Here is an 18865-nt window from a genome sequence, read left to right on the forward strand (position 1 = left end):
TTCCTCCCACAGCCCAAAGACGTGCAGGTCACGTGGATTGGCCATGCTAAATTGCCCATAGTATCCAGGGATGTGTAGGTTAGGTGGATTAGCCATGGGAAATGCAGGATTACAGCGAGAAGGTACAGGGATGCTCTGTGGAGGGTCAATGTGGACTCGATGGGCCAAATGGCCTGCTTCCATACTGTAGGGATACTATGATTCCATGAATTCCCCTTGCCCATCTTCATTTGAAGTTTAGTTTTCATTCCATTTAAGATCAAAAACCTTTTTATTTCTGAAAACACTGTTCTCATCATAGGTATGGCACCTGGTGAATCTTTTGTTTACACTGGTAGAAGGCTGGTTACTATGGTAACATAGTTAGATGAGGTCTCACACTGCACTGGAAATCTCAAGTATGGAAACCTAAAAGCACACAGTTCCACATTTCCAACACTATTGGCTGAGTTTCTTAGCATTTTTTAGCTTACTAATTTATCATAATTGGAAAACAAAAGTCCATTAACATCACACTCGCTTAAGGCACAACAGATCAGGATAAGCAAATGGGAAGAGAAAATGTTACTGTTGATAGTTGACCTAGAGATGCTGGTTATCACTGGTCCAGATTGCTTATCAAAGGGCTGATCAAATTCATTACCAAAGAAAATGCATTAAATTGTCATATTTTCCTGACACAGCATTGGTTCCTCTATCTGAGGTTACCCTAATTATGGAAATGATTGTGAACTTCAAGTGGATCCACAAAATGAACAAAATGAATTTGCTCTGAAGTTGTGGAACAGAACTGTTTCATTGGCATAGGTCAAATTAACGGATAACATCCCTGCAGCAACATTTTAGATTTGTCATTCTTCCCAGGTACTGAATCCACCTTTATCTTTCCCATTTGTGCTTTTTGATTTTACTTTAACCTTCAAAGTTTGTGCGAAGATTTGTACGAAGCTTTGTACCTTGTATAACAATCCAGGAGAATTTGAAAATACCTTTGACTTGTCCTTGCAAATTAATAAAATATAGAATGTGTTAGCTTGTTATATTTTACATGTTTTGACATCTCTCTGAATTTTTTAACGTTTAGGAAGAACCACTTGATCTGTTGCAATTTATGAAAGCAACATCAAATATTAATTACTTGGAATACAAAAGACATTATTGAGCAGTGGGAAATCATGATCACAATTTAAATCAGTTTGCAGGGTCACAATATGTTGTGTGACGGTTTTATATTTATTTACTGCATTGGTGTTGTAACTGGACAAACTAACTAACTTTAAATACTTTACCTTTTTCTGACTTCCAAACTTGAAGGTTAATGCGCCTTGTGTTTCTGACTTCTCCAAACTGCAATAAGTATAGTCAAAGAAATATTCAACTTTGAAAGGACACCGATTCTCTAACTTTCTATAAGATCATAAGGCCATAATAGAAGCAGGGGTAGGCCATTCAGTCCTTCAAGCCTGCTCTTTCATTCAATAGGATTATGGCTGATCCAACATTCTTTACGTCCGAGGTTTGAGAAGATTTGTAGCTCAAGTTGAGATTCTGGATGTAAGTTTGTTCACTGAGCTGGAAGGTTCATTTTCAGATGTTTTGTCACCATACTAAGTAATACCATCACTGAGCCTCTGGTGAAGCACTGATGTTATGTCGCTCTTTCTATTTTTCTAAATTTCCTTGCATTGATGATATCATTTCCTGTGTTGATGATATTTCCTGCATTGTTGAAGTCACAAACACAGGAAATGATATCATCAACCCAAGGAAACCTAAATAGAAAGCGGGACATAACACCAGCGCTTCACCGGAGGCTCACTGATGATGTTACCGAGTATGGTGACGAAACATCTGAAAACAAACCTTCCAGCTCAGTGAGCAAATTCACATCCATTCTTTACATCCATTTTCCTGCCTTTTCCCTGTAACCCTTGATTTCTTACTGATCAAGAATCTATCTTAGCCTTAAATATAGACAAGGCCTCTGCCCACACAGCTCTCTTTGGTAAGGAGCTCCAAAGACACACAACCCACTGAGAGAATAATTTCCTCCTCATCTCAGCCTAAATGGTGTCCCTTTATTCTGAGACTTTGCCCTCTGGTGCTAGACTCTCTCTTTATGATTTATCCTATGAAACCCCTTAAGAATCTTATATTTTCCCTGTAGCTCTTGATTTTTCTATTGATCAAGAATCTGTCTGACCTTGTTCAGATTAAAAATCATCCACTTACCTTCAGTCATCTTATATGCTGGGGGTTTCTGGACAGAGGCCTCTCACTAAGGACCTGTAAAGGAAGCCAAGAATTCTGCAATGGAGAAAATGTTTTGGAAACCACTTACCTTCCTTTTAAAGCAGCCAGTGTGCTGTGCTGTGTGTTGGAGCATAACCAAAATACTGTTAGCTCTTATGAAAGGGTACTAATGTAAGGTCAAAATGCCAGATGGGTAGTGTACCAGGATAAAGTTAGTGCATGTGCGCAGAGTGGAACATTTGTGTCAAGTCGGGCAAGGATAGGGGTGAGGTTGGTCTGGAAGTGAACCGGGCATGTGGTGGGGGTGCCTGGTTTGGCAGGCTGGGGAGCTGGTGTTGCATCAAGTGTCGTCTGTTCGGGGTGGGTGTCAGAAAATCTGCCAACAACTTCTGTCACCTGTGCAAGTTTTGAAGTTGGCCTCAGAGATAACATATGAACTGTTGTAATGCAAGACAAACTCCTCAGCACTGATCTGAATGCAATGGAGTGAACTGTCCCACTTAGTTCTGCAGTAAAACTGAAAGAAATAGTTAGAGCTGGTGCATTGAGAAGTTTCTTTCTTTTTTTTGTCCAATGTGAGCATCATTGGCAAGGCCATCACCAGTACATGTGGTCTTTTCTTTAAACCACAACCAGCAATCTGGTGTAGGAAATATTCATTTTAAGTATGTAAGTTAGCTTGCTGAACTGGATGATTTGTTATCAGGCATTTTGTCACCACATTAGGTAACATCATCAGGGAGAGTCTCCAGTGAAGCGCTGGTGGTATGTCCTGCCTCTCTATTTATAGGTCTCGGCTTCTTAAGGTGGGTGATGTCATTTCCAGATCTTTTTTTCATGGGAAGGTGGATGGGATCTAAATCAATGTGTTTGTTGCTGGAGTTCTGGTTAGAATGCTATGCCTCTAAGAATTCTCGTGTGTGTCTTTGTTTCGCCTGTCCAAGGGTTTGTGTGCTGTCCTAGTCAAAGTGGTGTCCTTCTTTGTCTGTATGTATGGAATCTAATGAGAGTGAGTCGTGTCTTTTGGTGGCTAGTTGGTGTTCATGTCCTGGTGGCAAGTTTCCTGCTTGTTTGTCCAATGTAATGTTTTTTTTACAATTCTTGCATTGTATCCTGTAAATGACATTAGTTGACGCGTACAAGAATTCTTAGAGGCATGTAATTCTAACCAGAAGTCCATCAATAAACACATCAACTTAGATCCCATTTACCTTCCCAGAAGAAAAAACAAACCGGAAATGACATCAGTCACCTTAAGAAACCAAGACCTATAAATAGAGAGGTGGGACATACCACCAGCCCTTCACCGGAGACTCTCACTGATAATGTTACCGAGTCATAGTGACGAAACGTTTGAAAACAAACCTTCCAGCTCAGCAAACTAACTCACATACTTACCATCAATCTGAGCTACAAATCTTCTCAAAAGTTGCTAATATTAATTTTAGTTAGGAAGGAACTCACAGGACTTTACCATAGGACAGTAATGTAGTTTGGAGTCTCATAGGTCCCTGAACGAAATGGACTAAAGTGAGAAGTCTGTGAGAATTGCTTCAGAAATCCAGTCATGCCTTTCTTGATGTCAGGAGAAACAGATTGAACTTTCTAACAGTGTTCCAGATGAGGTTCTCGCTAGGCAGCAGTAAGATACCTTTTGCAGGGGATTGTTCCTTGTTGTTAGCCTCATTAACTGCACATTTCACCTCATTAATATGCAGCCTCGCATCCTACCATCCTCCATGTAGAAACTAAATGCTGAGAATTCTTGACATGGAAGTCTGAGTGGATACTTGGCAATGCCAGCTCGCCACTTGCTCCTCTGGGCTGCCATTTTGCACACTAATGTCTCAGGGATTACTCTAGGGCAGCATTCATATGCACTTCATGTCCACAGATATTAGCACCCAACATGTGCCAGTCTCTCCATATTATCATAACATATGTTGCACTTTGGAATGCACTAGTGACTAGCATTGAAATGATGCTACAAGGACACTGTGTGCGCAGGGACAGGCATCCAACCCATGGTGTGGACCAGGTAACATCTCAGGGCTGCTTGCTTACTTTCTCCACTTGCTGCATCCCTTCCCTCCCTTGCCTTTTTTATGTTTTTCCCCATTAGCCAGTTAGAAGCCTATAATATTGATGCAGTGCCTTGTTGTTTAATACTGACACAATGCCAGATTGTTTGTCATGGTTGTGAAGAGTCAGCAGTCAAAGGAGATGGCTATTTGCAGTATGACATATTGTAATGTCAATCTCACACCTGTATGTGTCAACTGTATACTTGGCAAACACATTGCATGTGCTTCAAACAAATGGATCTCTCAAAGGGAATGTCCTCACTGTTATTAAAGGAGATACCTATCAGTCAGGGGTTCCTATCATTATGACAAACTGGGATAAACCTGTGCTGTCAATGAAATAAATGATGAGTCCTGTTTCTTCAGCAGTCCTTTCAATTTTAATTACTTTCTCTTTCCTCCCTGTAAACATGGCACTGTAGACACGGACCAATACTGTTATGTCTGTGCTTTCTGAATGTTCTGGCATATTGCTTCATTAAGTTACTTAAACAAAGATGGCATTGTGGCAGGCATACCTGCCAGGGGCAGATGGGGCACATAGCAAAGGAAGAATCAATCACTGTTGCAGTACCTCTTCCCACTGGCAGAATATATCAGGAAGAGATTTATAATCAACCCTGAGAAACGATTCATGGATGTCAGCTGCTAAGGTCAATACATTTCCAATTTGTTTGAGTCTGTGAAATATTTACTGACATTCTTCGATAGTTCCATGTTGCAGTGTGGAATAAAAATGATTCTCCAATGGGTCTTTAGACTGATATTTGGTGAGTCAGTTGGGATATTAACTTCATCCTTTTCAAAAGTCTTTGCCTTGATGGAAAGTCACAGCAACTAGAGATAGCATGAAACTTAGGTAGTTGTGAAACATTCAGCATTAATTAGTGGAACAAAATTACCTTTTTCCCACAGTAATGTGAACAAAGATTGCAATATAGGAATGGAGCAGTTTTGTCCAATGATCCATGAAATTTAGAACTGATTGCTTCCAGCAAACACTTTTACACCTCGAGATCTGATCCAGAGATTTGAGTCAGAACTTGTGAATATAGAGGGTGAATGTGTGCAGTGGTAGAGCTCATGAACTGATTGAGAACATTGCCCTAAGGCATCTACTCTTCTTGGCTCCACAAAACTATTAACCCTTGCCCGTCCAAGATGTCTTAGGTTCTATTGTTAGTGGACACATGCTGAAACCAGCTTACCGCAAAATGACAATCTGGATATATCTTAACAATGTGATATTAATATTTTCTGAGTGGTTGATTCAGAGATGTTATTTCAGTTGGGACTTGAACCTGGGCCTCCTGCCTGAGGGAGGGTCATTACCACTGTACCATGAGAGCTCCGCAACCCAAATTTTGATTGTACCAATTAAGATACATTGTAGCAAGTTAAAACTAATTGCACTGATCACAATGGGATAATACTGTCATGTCCGTCAGCTTAACAACATTGACTAAGTACAGCCCAAACACCTAAATGCCAGATAAAGGACCAGTATTAAGTATGACCTACTGATTGTGCATACTCAGGTACCCAGTATGTTGTTGCTCATGCTGGCAATTTCTCTCCTGATATGAGTTTAAAGATAATATTATTGCAAATTGCATTTTAATTTGCCATAACTTATTTGGAAGTTGAAGAGTTGTTAAGAGTGAATGAACGATATTATCTTAAACCAATTAGAAATTTGCAAATCACTTGCATTCTCTGAAAGTAGGGAGTTGGAAATTTCACTCTTTCCATATGACATTGGGTCATAAACATGCTAAAGAAAGTTAATAAAATAACTAAATAAATTATAGGAAGTATATGCTTCAATAAGATAAGTGTCTTATAGGAAGCTTGTTTGCATTATGGAGCTTACTCTTATAAAATATTAGAGAATGTGAACATTACTTATTTTTGAGGTGGTATAGGGATCCGTAAACTCTTTTTATCTGAAGGAGTCACTCAGTATTAATTGTACACTGAGTGTGTAACATAGTAAACTCCTGTTTCAGTTCTACCACTAATTCATGAAATTTGTCTCTGTACCATAATCCTGAACAGTAATTAGATTTCTCTCGCTGTTGCTAGATATTGCTAAACAGAGCAACTAGATACAAAATTGATCTGAACAGAAAACAGCTGTTCACCACAATTCATTGAAAACTTATGGAAAGGCGCATAGCTACAGAAATAAATTCTCCAAATCTAGCCCTTGGAATGATTTGTTCAAATCCAGACCTCCAATAACATTTGATATTTTCCACATATAAAGAACAATTTCTGGCTGGGGCCCCAAGGTAGTGTTATTATTTTTAGTGGAAAAAGTTAGCATGTGGCCAAAAAATTGAATCAGGCTAGTCTCACATTTTAGTAAACAGAAAAGGAGAAAAATAACCAACTCAAGTTATCTCACCCTTTGGTTATTAGTGGATTCCATAGGACGGTCTGAATGAGGCATGCAAATAAATGAGTTAGATAGTTGTGTAGTGATAATATCACAGGACTAGTAATCCTGCAACCCCAGGACTGGGAACACCTGTTTGAATCTCACCAGGACAGGTAGCAAAATGTAAATTCAATAATTATCTGAAATAAAATGCTAAGCTTATTATAACCATGTTCACTTGATTTACTAAGGTCCATTAGGAAAAGATATCGCCATCCTTACGTGGTCTGCTATAATGATCCAGACCCATGAAAGGTGGTTGATTCTTAACTGCAGAATTGACAATAAATGTCTGCCCAGCCACTTACACACACAGCCCAAGAACAAATTAAAAAAAGAGACCGAAAGGGAACATTTCTGTTGATTAACTAAACAACACATGAAAGGTTGGTTAATGAATACCTACAATGTTCACTACAAATAGTTAAATCTGGATAAAAAGTTTTCCACTTGAACATAATACACTTTACAATGGATACTAATGCTGCCATTCGTGAGAATTCCAAATCTTTCTGAGTTAAATATCTCCCTAGGAGCTTACAGAAATATTAAATTCTGCTCCTGCTCTCCTTTGCACAAAAAAATGAATATTAAAAAATGTTCTCCATCATAGAGCTTGTTTGTATAGGGAATATTGATAACTTCTGATACACAATTTTAATTTACCCAAGGCTTTGGATTTTGTTAATGCAAAGCGGTGGATATTTCCTTCGGACCTCCTTGTGACTGTGTTTGTCTCTTTCTCGGGATCTTGCTCCCTCTGCTAAATTTCGACAAAAATGATTTTGCAGGGAAATAATGGTGCAATGTGAGCAAGAAATGTGCATGTGAAAGTCACTGTAGGATCTGAGGATTAGAGAGGAAGAAAAAAAGACACCTGTTGGTGGGGTTTAACCGAAGGGTCACCAAGTCTCATTTAGAGTCATAGAGTCATGGAGATATACAGCGTGGAAACGGACCCTACGGCCCAACTCGTCCATGCTGACCAGATCTCCCAATTTAATCTAGTTCCATTTACCAGCACTTGGCCATATCCCTCTAAACTCTTCCTATTCATATATCTATGTAGAAGCCTTTTAAATGTTGTAATTATACCAGCCTCCACCACTTCCTCTGGCAGCTCATTCCACACATGTACGACCCTCCCTGTGAAAAAGTTGCCCCTTAGATCCCTTTTATATATTTCCCCTAAACCTATGCCCTCAAGTTCTGGACTCCCCCACCCCAGGGATAAAACCTTGCTACTTATCCTATCCATGCCCCTCAGGATTTTATAAACCTCTACAAGGTCACCCCTCAGCCTCCAACACTCCAGGTAAAACAGCCGTAGCCTATTCAGCCTCTCCTTAGAGCTCAAATCCTCTTAAAAGGTTGAGATGTCAGGGATTTTTTGATACTCACCCTCTGCTGCTACAGGAATTGAACACACTCTATTAGCGCTACTCTGCATCCCCAACCAAACATCCAACCAAGTGAACTAACCCCCCCTTCCCCAAGTAGGAAATTATAAGTTGGTTCGACATGTGTCATGATGGTATAGTGAGGCTTTGCTGATGCTGACTTCTGAGAATGGCAGAAAGAGGCAGTTGATGCTGAAGGAATGTTCCATGAGATTTTGGGAAACTGCTCTCTTAGGTGGATATAAAAGATCTCATTGCACTACTTCAGAGCGTGGGGGTTCTACTTAATGCCCTAGCTGTTACTTACTCCTCAATCAACATAGTTAAGAAATGATTGTCTGGTCATTATCACATTGCTGGCCAACATGGAGGCCTGGAGAAAACACTGGCGAGCAGTAGCTGACCAGTAACCACTCTAACTTCCATATTAGGAATTAGTGCTGTCCAGTTTTTCGCCAGTACCTCGGAGATTGGAAATGAAATGAGATGATCTAATAATAAAAAGCAAATGGATGGAAATCAGGTCCTTGTGAGATTCTCATCCAAGTGTTGAAACTTTAAGGGGAAAATCAGACTTTGTTCTTAACATCAAGAATGTTACTTTTTCATTCTTACTCTATTCTTCCAACTTTCTTGCCATTGTTCATATCATTTAGACACTGGAATATTCCATCTGTTGAGATTTTTTTCATTGGAGAAGAAAAGGTCAGGGAGAGTTTGATGGAAGTATTCAAAATTCTAAGGGATTTGGATGGAGAGGATAGAAAAAGATCTTCCTATTTGTGGAATGATTGAGAACAGGGTCCAATGGAGGCAGGTTCGATGAGGTGTCCAAGAGAGCATTGACTTACCACACGCAAAGGAAGAATGTGAAGGATTACAGAGGAAGAAGGCAGAAGATTGGCACCAGGTAAAATGCTCCTGCAGAGAGTTGGCACTGAAACAACTGCCTGAGTGACTTTTCTGTTCTGCGGCAATTTGATGTCTCTGTGAAGGATGACAATAGAAAATTGAAAATTCTGACAAAATATTTTCAGGGAAAGTGTATTGAAGATGTGATCGTTGACTATTAGGTTAGACTGGACTATGATCTACTGCTGACTACAAATTGTTACTGTATTTTATCCTATCAATGTGTATTTTTGTAAACCTTCAGTATCGAATGTAATATAAAAACTCCTCGTTTTGAATAGCTGAGTATTGCTGGAGAAACTGCTCTTTCAGACTGAAATTTGATATGCTATTTATTGACTATTGTATGTTGAGTTTTATTGCCATTTGTTGTGACTTATGTTTCAAAAGCGAAGTGTTAGCTGTAGTGCGGTTTATTGCTCCGTCACCTGACTCAGAAGAGTTGTGGGTGAAGTGCTGCTCCAGGACTTGAGCTCAAAAGTCAAGACTGACAGCCTGGTCCCATATGAAGAAAGGGATGAACTGCTGGAGGTGTTTTTACTTGAGACGTTAGCTCCTTTTGCTCTCTCAGAGTGGATATAAAAGATCGCATTGCACTACTTCAGAGCATGGGGGTTCTACCTAATGCCCTAGCTGTTACTTACTCCTCAATCAATATCATGAAAACCAATTGTCTGGTCATTATCACATCGCTATTTGTCAGAGCTTGCTGTATGCAAATTTCCTGCTTACTTTTGACATGACATGAGGAACTAAATTTCCCAAGATCTTCATTAGTTGCAAAGTGCTTTTGGACATCTTTTTTAATTCATTCATGGGGTGTAGACATTGCTGGCTAGACCAGCATTGATAGTCCACTTCTAATTGCACTTCAGAAAGTGGTGGTGAGCTGCCTTCTTGAGCCACTGCAGTCCATTTGGTGCAGTTAGAGAGGGGGTTCCTGGATTTTTACTCAGCGACTTTATAGGAACTGCAATGTATTTCCAAATCAGAATGATGTACAGCTTGGAGACAAGCTTGTAGTTGGTGGTGTTCCAGGTATCTTTGATCTTGTCCCCCAAGATGGTAGTTATCAAGGTCTTTGGTGGGTGCTGTCTAAGAAGCCTTGGTGAACCTCTGCAGTGCATCTTGTAGATAGTACACACTGATGCTATTATGCATTGCTGACAAAGTGAGTGAATATTTATGGTTGTGGAGCTAATCAAGTGGGTTGCTTTGTACTGGATGGTGTCAAACTTCTGGAGTGTTGTTGGAGCTCCACTCATCAGGCAAGTGTAGAGTATTCTATCACATTCCTGACTTGTGACTTGTAGATAGTGGACTTGCTTTGCGGAATCAGGAGGTGAGTTACTCATTGTTGGATTCGTAGCCTCTGACCTGCTTTTGTAGCCATAGTGTTTATATGGCTAGTCCAGTCCAGAGACCATGAATGCGCTATATAAATGCAAGTATATTTTAGGTATGATCTAGGTTTGATTGACAACTACCTTATTATTAACTATTTATAACACACCATTCCTGTGTATGTATTTGTGCTGGCGAGCACTGGTGGTCATTAAGGTGAGGAGGACGACACTGCTAGTGACAGTGAGTGGTTTTTAAAAACTTAGTGCAAGACATTTTAACTATTTAGGAGATGATATTTTATTTACAGCCTTATATGGCCTTGGGCATGTATTGTTTGCGCTTGGACTGCACCGGTTCAAGAAGGCAGCTCACCACCACCTTCTGAAGGGAAAGTAGGAACAGGCAATAAACGCTGGTCCAGCCAGTAATGCCCGTGTCTCATGAGAGAATAAAAAAAGTTGAGTTGGTTGAAGAACATTATTCATGTATTTATAGAACTGTCTTGATTTGTTGTATTGATGAATGACTTGTATGCAGCAGTGTATGGGAAGGATAATTATGTGTTATTAATTTTGCACATTTAATTTTATTTCTGCAGTAATAAATAAAGACATACTGAAGCTGGAATGCATTCTAAGATTTTCATTTCATTTTGTGTATAATGAGAGAACTATTTGCATTGATTATATTGATTGAAAAATACAAAAATCTTAATTAAGTCTACTACTTACTCATTTTCAGTCATGCTACTCTCTGTGGCAGGAGCCACAGAGCCATATGAAGGAGATCTGGCCTGTTTTCCTTCAAATTATTTCACCTGTGAAAATAAAATCTGACCCTAGATGGTTGTTATATACACTATGATCTTTGTCAGGCAGTGAAAATTCAAGTTTTAACAATGAAGTCATTAATTATGAAGGTAGTTTGCATTATAATTGAAAACTCCAGGGAATATATTTATACCTGACACTGCATTTGCGATACTGTAGCTGAATACTAAGCAGACATCCCATAACCTTATCCTAATATGTTTGGCCAGTCTCCCAACTGACTTTTCCTGCTATAATTCTCATTGAAATTGAACATATTTTCTGATTCAAAGAAGTATTTTTGGATTTATATTGGGCTGAGCAGAACTTGGAACATTCACCAACATGGACTCTCCACTGCTGACCTTGTCTCTATCTTTTGAATCTGCTCACTTAGGATATGCGAGTCTCCAAATTAGAACCGACTTACTTTTCTTACTGGTCCCCAAAAAAATGTAAATGGAAGACAGTGTTTGATCCTGTGATGCTGCACTCTGAGTGAGTCATATCTTTTGTTGAGTCATCACACTTGTTTGAGACACTTGACTATTCTATAGGCATGAATTAGAAAGACATGCATTAGATACAGAGCTAACAGTGCTGGAACTGATCAGCTTACTTGTGGTCATATTTCAGTCCTCACTGAGATCAGATCAACATGGTTGAGTGTTGTGTGCCGTGTGTTTGACATTTAAACTTATCTTCAGATGAGTAGAATCTATCTCAGGCAGTGAAACCCCCAGATGTGAAGGTCTCATCCTCTGTAGATGTGAGTTTCAAAATGAGTGGAGTCTCAGCTGTGGTTCTGTGCTCTCCTCTCTCACTTTTTGCACTCACTTCTGTAGGGAGAGTAAGGTGAGAGGTATGAGTGCAAATAACATTATGTGTTGAATAGGTAGTTTGAAAGCATTGTTGAAAGTGACAGTGAAGCAGCAGTGTGACTGCACAATGATGGAAGTGAGTTTCTCAGTGGCAGATCAGGATATGATGAAATGCATGCAGAGACAGAGAGGCTTACATCTGCATGGTTATTGGCGTGAGGAGCAATGTGCTGGAGTTGGCTTGTGAAGAAACAGTAATAGGGTTGGCACTATACAAACAGTGGTCAGGTGATTGAATGTGCCACTGTAGTTCCCTTTCCTGCTTTCAGGAATGAATGTGCTCATGTGACACCACACTCCTATTGCACATCACCTTAGAATCAAACCTGCTTTGTTTCTCTAACAGTGAAGAGCTGTAACTACTGATGGGCTACTATAAACTGCATCAATACATCCATGGAGCTATCAATAAAGGAAAAGGCAATCTTGGAGCTGTGCCCTCCCTATGTCCATTTATTATGAATTCATCACATTTCATATTTTGGCGTGGCATTTTGAAATAGGAACTCATGTTAGCATCATTGTGACAGCTCAAATTCATTGTTAGAAAAGCATCAAATTTCGATGATAATAAAGTGACTGATTTAAAAAGTTAATAAGAAATGGAAGGACATTATTGACACTCCCCCAAGCTCATTCTTATCTAATCCTGGCACATTGGGAACTTAAATGTAGTCCATAGATATGACATACAAAAACAAAATATTGCTGATGCTGAAAACCTGAAGTAAAAACAAAAAAACTGTTGGAAATACCCGACGGGATATGAGTGTTTATGGACAGAGAAAGGGAGTTAATGTTTTATCACAACAGTTCATCAGAACTAATCAAATCATGTTTCCTGTGTTAAGTCTTTTCATCTTGGTGAATTAGGTTTAAAAGTGTCAGTGTAGTCTTACTGGATGTTAGATGGATTGACAAGATGACCCACTGTCCCATGTTGTTATCGTGTTGGAAATGAGATGGAGTTTTCCTGGCTGTTCTTATACCCAGCCCCAAGGGGCTTGCCAAAAAACATTTGTGTTGAAATCACGCTATGTACCATTGAAAATATTAATGTGCTATTTGAAATATTTTCAATTGTAATTTAAACAGCAGTTATTTCAATAATGGAGAATTGGCCACCTTCATTAGTCAATTTGCACAGTGTAGGGTTTCAGCATATTTAAGTACAGAAAGTTCCTTTCAGTACTGTGGGGCAACTTGATAAATGGAGAAAACAACTTATCTTGAAACAACTGAAAACTTGACATGGTCAAATACTGTTTGAAAATTGGCGAATCCAATTGTGCTGCAATTCCATTTTCTTCGTGGCTTATCTTGAAACAACTGAAAACTTGACACGGTCAAATACTGTTTGAAAACAAATGAATCCAACTGTGCTGCAATTCCATTTTCTTCATGGCATGCTAGAATAAAAAAGCTGTTGGAAATATTGGGGAAAATACTTTAGGAGTCATAAATAGCTTTTCACTATTTATGGGAGTCACAGTGGTGTAGAGGCGGGCTGAGCAGAAACATAGACTTGGTTCTCTAGCATTTTGTGGTAGCTTATGGTCTATGAAAGAAAGAGTAGCCCTTCAGCCTTCACTCCTCTCACATATCTCCAGTGCATTTTTCATGTTGGACAATGTCCCTACATGCCACTCTTCATAGCCCCCGATACTGATTAAACTAACCAATGACTCTCTACTTAATGTTCATGCCTTTTTGTAGCCCTATGCCTCTGCATTCCTCCCTCCATGGTATTTCCTCCTCACTAGTGTATGCCTTGCTTCTGTCCCTACGGCCTTTTATTGCCAACTCAGTGGAGCACGTGCCAACCTATCTCCTCCATCTACCACCTTGTGAATTGATATCCAATACCCATCATGGGCAGACCTCAGGACTAAGGCTGAGATGAAATAAAATTATGAATTAAATTCACTATTTAAATAAAAACTCCCACCGATAAAAGCTATCGTTAACATTTAATCCCTCATAAATCAGGTTATTTGTGTCCCTAGCCCCAACTCGAAGACATCATAAGTAATTGGAGGTGTTATTTAGAACTGTTGTTATAATGTAAGATGGAGGATTACACTGATTCCATTTTAGTTCCATTTCTTCACTAATCATAACAAATTTTAAATTTAACATGAGTGGTGATGTAGCCAATTAAAATAGATTTTAGTTGGTGTCTTATTTTGTATTGGAAACAAGTCAGCTAGATTTCTATGGTCAATAAAGAATAACTAGTTTTGTACAACTAAACATTATTCAAACAATCATACAAAGATTATTGACAATAAAATATGATCAGACAGAAAATGCGGTTGAGAAGATTCCATGGATTTTCAACCCTACTGCTCGGACCAGAGACATTTATGATATTGGGGGGAAAGGGGGGGGAACCAAATTGTACTAAACTTCACAAGGGATTCCAATTGTTCACTTTTGATGACATGGCCTTGAAACTCACTCAAAACCTGCTCCGTTAATAGCCTCAATAACTATTCGTTACTGGGACTATGCTCCCCCAAGACCTGCAAGCTGAACTCCAGCACTTACCCACTAGCATAACTCCAGCATTTCAGAAAGGAGGGTGTTTTCTTGTGAGGAAAGATTGGATAAGCTGGTCTTGTTTCTATGAGAGTTTAGAAGAATGAAGGACAACTTCATTAACTTTGCAACACCCCGAATGGTCTTGACAAGACAGACATGGAAAGGATAAAAAATAAATAAAGAACCTTGAAAGATGGAAATCTGAAACAAAAATCGAAATTGCTCAAAAAATGCAGCAGGTCTGGCAACATCTGTGGAGAGAAAGCAGAATTAACGTTTTGGGTCTAGTGATATTTTTTTCAGAACAGATGTGGAAAGGATGTCTCCTTTTGTGAGTGAGTCCAAACTAGGCGCATTATTTTACAAGTTAGAGGTCACTTCGTGGTGCATCTGCAATCCACTTATGGGATGCCTCTGCATTGCAATGCTGCACCTCAAGCTGCACTATCATTGTAATGCGGCAGCAAGCATACTGTGTGCTGAGAACATGTGCCCAAATCATGGACTATACCAGGCTACATCTCTGGGCTCCTCACTTGCTCCTCACTCGTTTACCAAGGACCTACCTGGATGCTCATAGTATCCATGTCTTGCATTGCCACGTTTCACCTGTTAGAGATAAGAGGCTCATTCACTTCTGTCTTGCCTTTCCATGTAGCATAGACAACTGAGCCAGATAGCTTGTCATGGTTGGCAGAAGCTCTCAGTCGTCAAGGGGAATAGCCTTCCCTCAGGGAATCCTGGCACAGTAAGTCAAAGGCAGCGTCTGTACCACTCCAAGGGCTTGGAGACAGTCAGTGAGCCATTTGGGGCAGTTAGAGTCAGAATGCTGTGCCCCTAATGAGACAGAAGCTGATTATTAGACATCCCACCGCTCATCTTGATTTCTTCTGTCCTATCAGGGCAGTTTTTCTCCTGGAATGAGAGAGAGGCAGGTGTTAGGAGAAATGAAAGTGGGTGGGTGGGTGGCATAACTGTTACTTAACCGCCTCCATCAAAAATATCCTGAGCAAATGAGTAGGTGCTGAGGGGCTGCAGGTGTTGGGATTGGTGACAGTGATTTATTTACTTATTTAATAATTCATGGGAGCTGGGTATGGTTTGCCAGGCCAGCATTTATTTTACATACATAATTGCCCAGAGCACAGTTGAGAGTCTGGAGTTACATGTAGACTAGACCAGGTCAGGTAAGGATGCTGCCTGACCTGCTGTGCTTTTCCAGCACCACACTCTCGACTCTAATCTCCAGCATCTGTAGTCCTCATTTTCACCAAGGTAAGGATGGCAGCTTACTTTATTGAAAGACATTAGTCAGGCAGATGGGTTTTATCTGACAATCAACAACTGGAACAGGGTGGCACAGTGGCTCAATGGTTTGCACTGCTGTCTCACAGTGCTAGGGACCTGGGTTTGATTCCAGCCTGGCTGGGTGATTGGCTGTGTGGAGTTTGCACATTCTCCCCATGGTCTCCTCTCATGGTCCAAAGATGTGCAGATTAGGTGAGTTGGCCATGCTAAATTGCCCATAGTTTTCAGCATGTGTAAGTTAGGTGCGTCATTTAGGGAATGGGTCTGGGTGTGTAACTCTTTGGAGGGTTGGTGTGCACTTGTTGGGCCAATGGTCTGTTTCCATACTGTAGGGATTCTATGATTTGTGATCATTATTAGACTCTTAATTCAAGATTTTTATTGAATTCAAATTCCATCATCTGCCATGGTGAGATGTGAACCCAAGTCCCTGGAACTTCAGCTGAGTTTCTGGATTAATAGTCCAGCAACAATACCACTAGGTCATCACCTCCCTGAGCGAGGGAAGATGTTGCAGGTAATAGTGAGAGTGATGGAGGATGACTCTTAATAAGAGGCAAGTACAGGAACAGAGATAGCATGTGTGTGAGGTATCAGAGAGAAGATGGTGGCACCTGCTGAAGTAGAGAAAGTAATTGACCAACTTCATACAATGCTGGACATGCCTACAGATGACCGAGACTGCTTTAACCAGTCTGGCACGGCCTGGTGTTGTGACTGCTGGCACTGCTGATCTTGGGAGAAGAGGAAGATTCACTTCTCCACTATTCCATCCAGCAGATACCTGCCTGAAAAGCTGGATGCGGATTTACTCCTGTCTGCCATCTCTGGGCCAAATATCAGAAACTATGTAGAGCTGCTCCAGAGCTTGCCCAAGTGCACCATGGGCTTTCAAAGATGGTGCAGGTCTAAGAGATGCTCTTGAATTCCAGGATATTCAGTGAGTGATAATGTTGTCTGGAAACAGCGCCTGAAAGGATAAGATCAGAATTGGATGTGAGAAATACCAAAGGTAATTAATAGTAACATAGGGTGAGAGAACCTGCTAGGCCTTCTGGTGAAAACCTCTTCAGAAAATTTTGATGTTACTGGACTAGACCAAGAAACATAAGATTTGGATTATTTCACTGAATACTCACCTTTTTAATTCAAAGTCCAGTCAATTCCTTCCGCCATCTCAGAGCTCGAAGGTGAGTGTTAACCTGGCAATTCAACACCATGCAATTTTATAATGTCAGCTGGAGCTTAGGTGACAACTCTCTTGAGTCAGAATTAGTTTGTGGCTCCAGGTGCTACTTGACAGACTTGGCCACAAGCTCTCACCTGGAATGCCAATATTGTACTGAGTAAGGTGCCATTTCTCAGATAACATCAAGAATTAAAACCTTATCTGCCCTCCCAGGTGGACAGAAAAGGACCCATGTCACTATTTCTGGGAAGAAAAATAGTTTCCCTGGTATCCTGGAAAATATTAAACTCTCATTCCGCATCATCAAGCAGATGATCTGCATATTAACTCTTTGTTATTTATGGGGCCTAGTTATGAATAAAAATGCAATAGTACCTACACTTCATCTGTGCTTCATGAGCTCTTTTACAATTTGGGATGTTGTGAAGTAAGTGTAAGATTTCTTTTTCATTTACTTAATTCTCCTTAAAGTTCACTCACCACCCATCATATCAAAAAGCCTTGAATCCTTAAATTCAACTGTAGTCTTGTAGTCTTTTATCCAAATAAATTTGTGTAGCATAGCAGATCAAAGCATATCTTATGTTCTCCAAATTCCTGAATTTAGCAGACTCATTTTTGCCTTTTTTAGGAATTCTGCACAAAACAAAGTTGCTCGTTTCTCACACCAGAAGTAAATCATCCAAATTCTGAAGAGGATGCTGATTGTTATTAACTTATACTTGCTCAATTATGCTGGACTAGAGTGGGGGCATTTTTAGAGCCATATTGTTATAACAAAATAGAAACAGCCCCTTCGGTCCAACTTGTCCACGCTGACCAGATATCCGAAATAGATCTTGTCCCATTTGTCAGCATTTGGCCCATATCCCTCTCAACCCTTCCTATTCATATATGCGTCCAGATGCCTTCTGCTTATTGCAATTGCACCCGCCTCCATTACTTCCCCTGGCAGCTTGTTTCATACGTGCACCACCCTCTGGATGAAAACGTTGCCCCTCGAGTCCCTTTTCAATTTTTCTCCCTTCACCTTAAACCTATGCCCTCTAGTTTTGGACTCTCCCACCCTGGGAAAAAGTCTTTGGCTATTCACCCTACCCACGCCCCTCATGATTTTACAAGAAGGTCACCCCTCAGCCTTTGATGCTCCAGGGGAAAAAAAAAAGCCACAGACTATTCAGCCTCTCCATTTAACTCAAACCCTCATAGCCTGGTAACATCCTTGTAAATCTTTTCTGAACCCTTTCAAGTTTAACAACAGCTTTCCTATAGCAGGGAAACCATTGTTTGTGAAGTTCAGTATAATTAATATACTTGAAATATAGGTTTTTCCTGTGTTAAGTATTGATGGATTTTCATTTCAGATTTAAGCTAATTCTATAGATAGACTACAATTTATTCTTTTCTGGGCTCTACCCACGTGAATACGTGTGAACACTCATATATATAACCTCTGAGGAAATTACTGTGTTATTGTGCTGATGGCTTTGTTTATTATTGCCTTCAATTTAAATTTTAAACTAATTGATACTAAACACCTTCCTTGATGAGTTAATAAATTGAAATTCAATCTCCGAACCATTTTTAATTCTTTCTGGTGGGTTTCTGGTTCAAGACATTCATATTTTAATTTTTTTCCAAGTAGTTAAACAGGCAGAAAGGAGGGAAGCAGTAGGATAAATAGACAAAGTATTT

Source organism: Chiloscyllium plagiosum, chromosome 24 (genome assembly GCF_004010195.1).
Source record: "Chiloscyllium plagiosum isolate BGI_BamShark_2017 chromosome 24, ASM401019v2, whole genome shotgun sequence".
NCBI lineage: Eukaryota > Metazoa > Chordata > Chondrichthyes > Orectolobiformes > Hemiscylliidae > Chiloscyllium > Chiloscyllium plagiosum.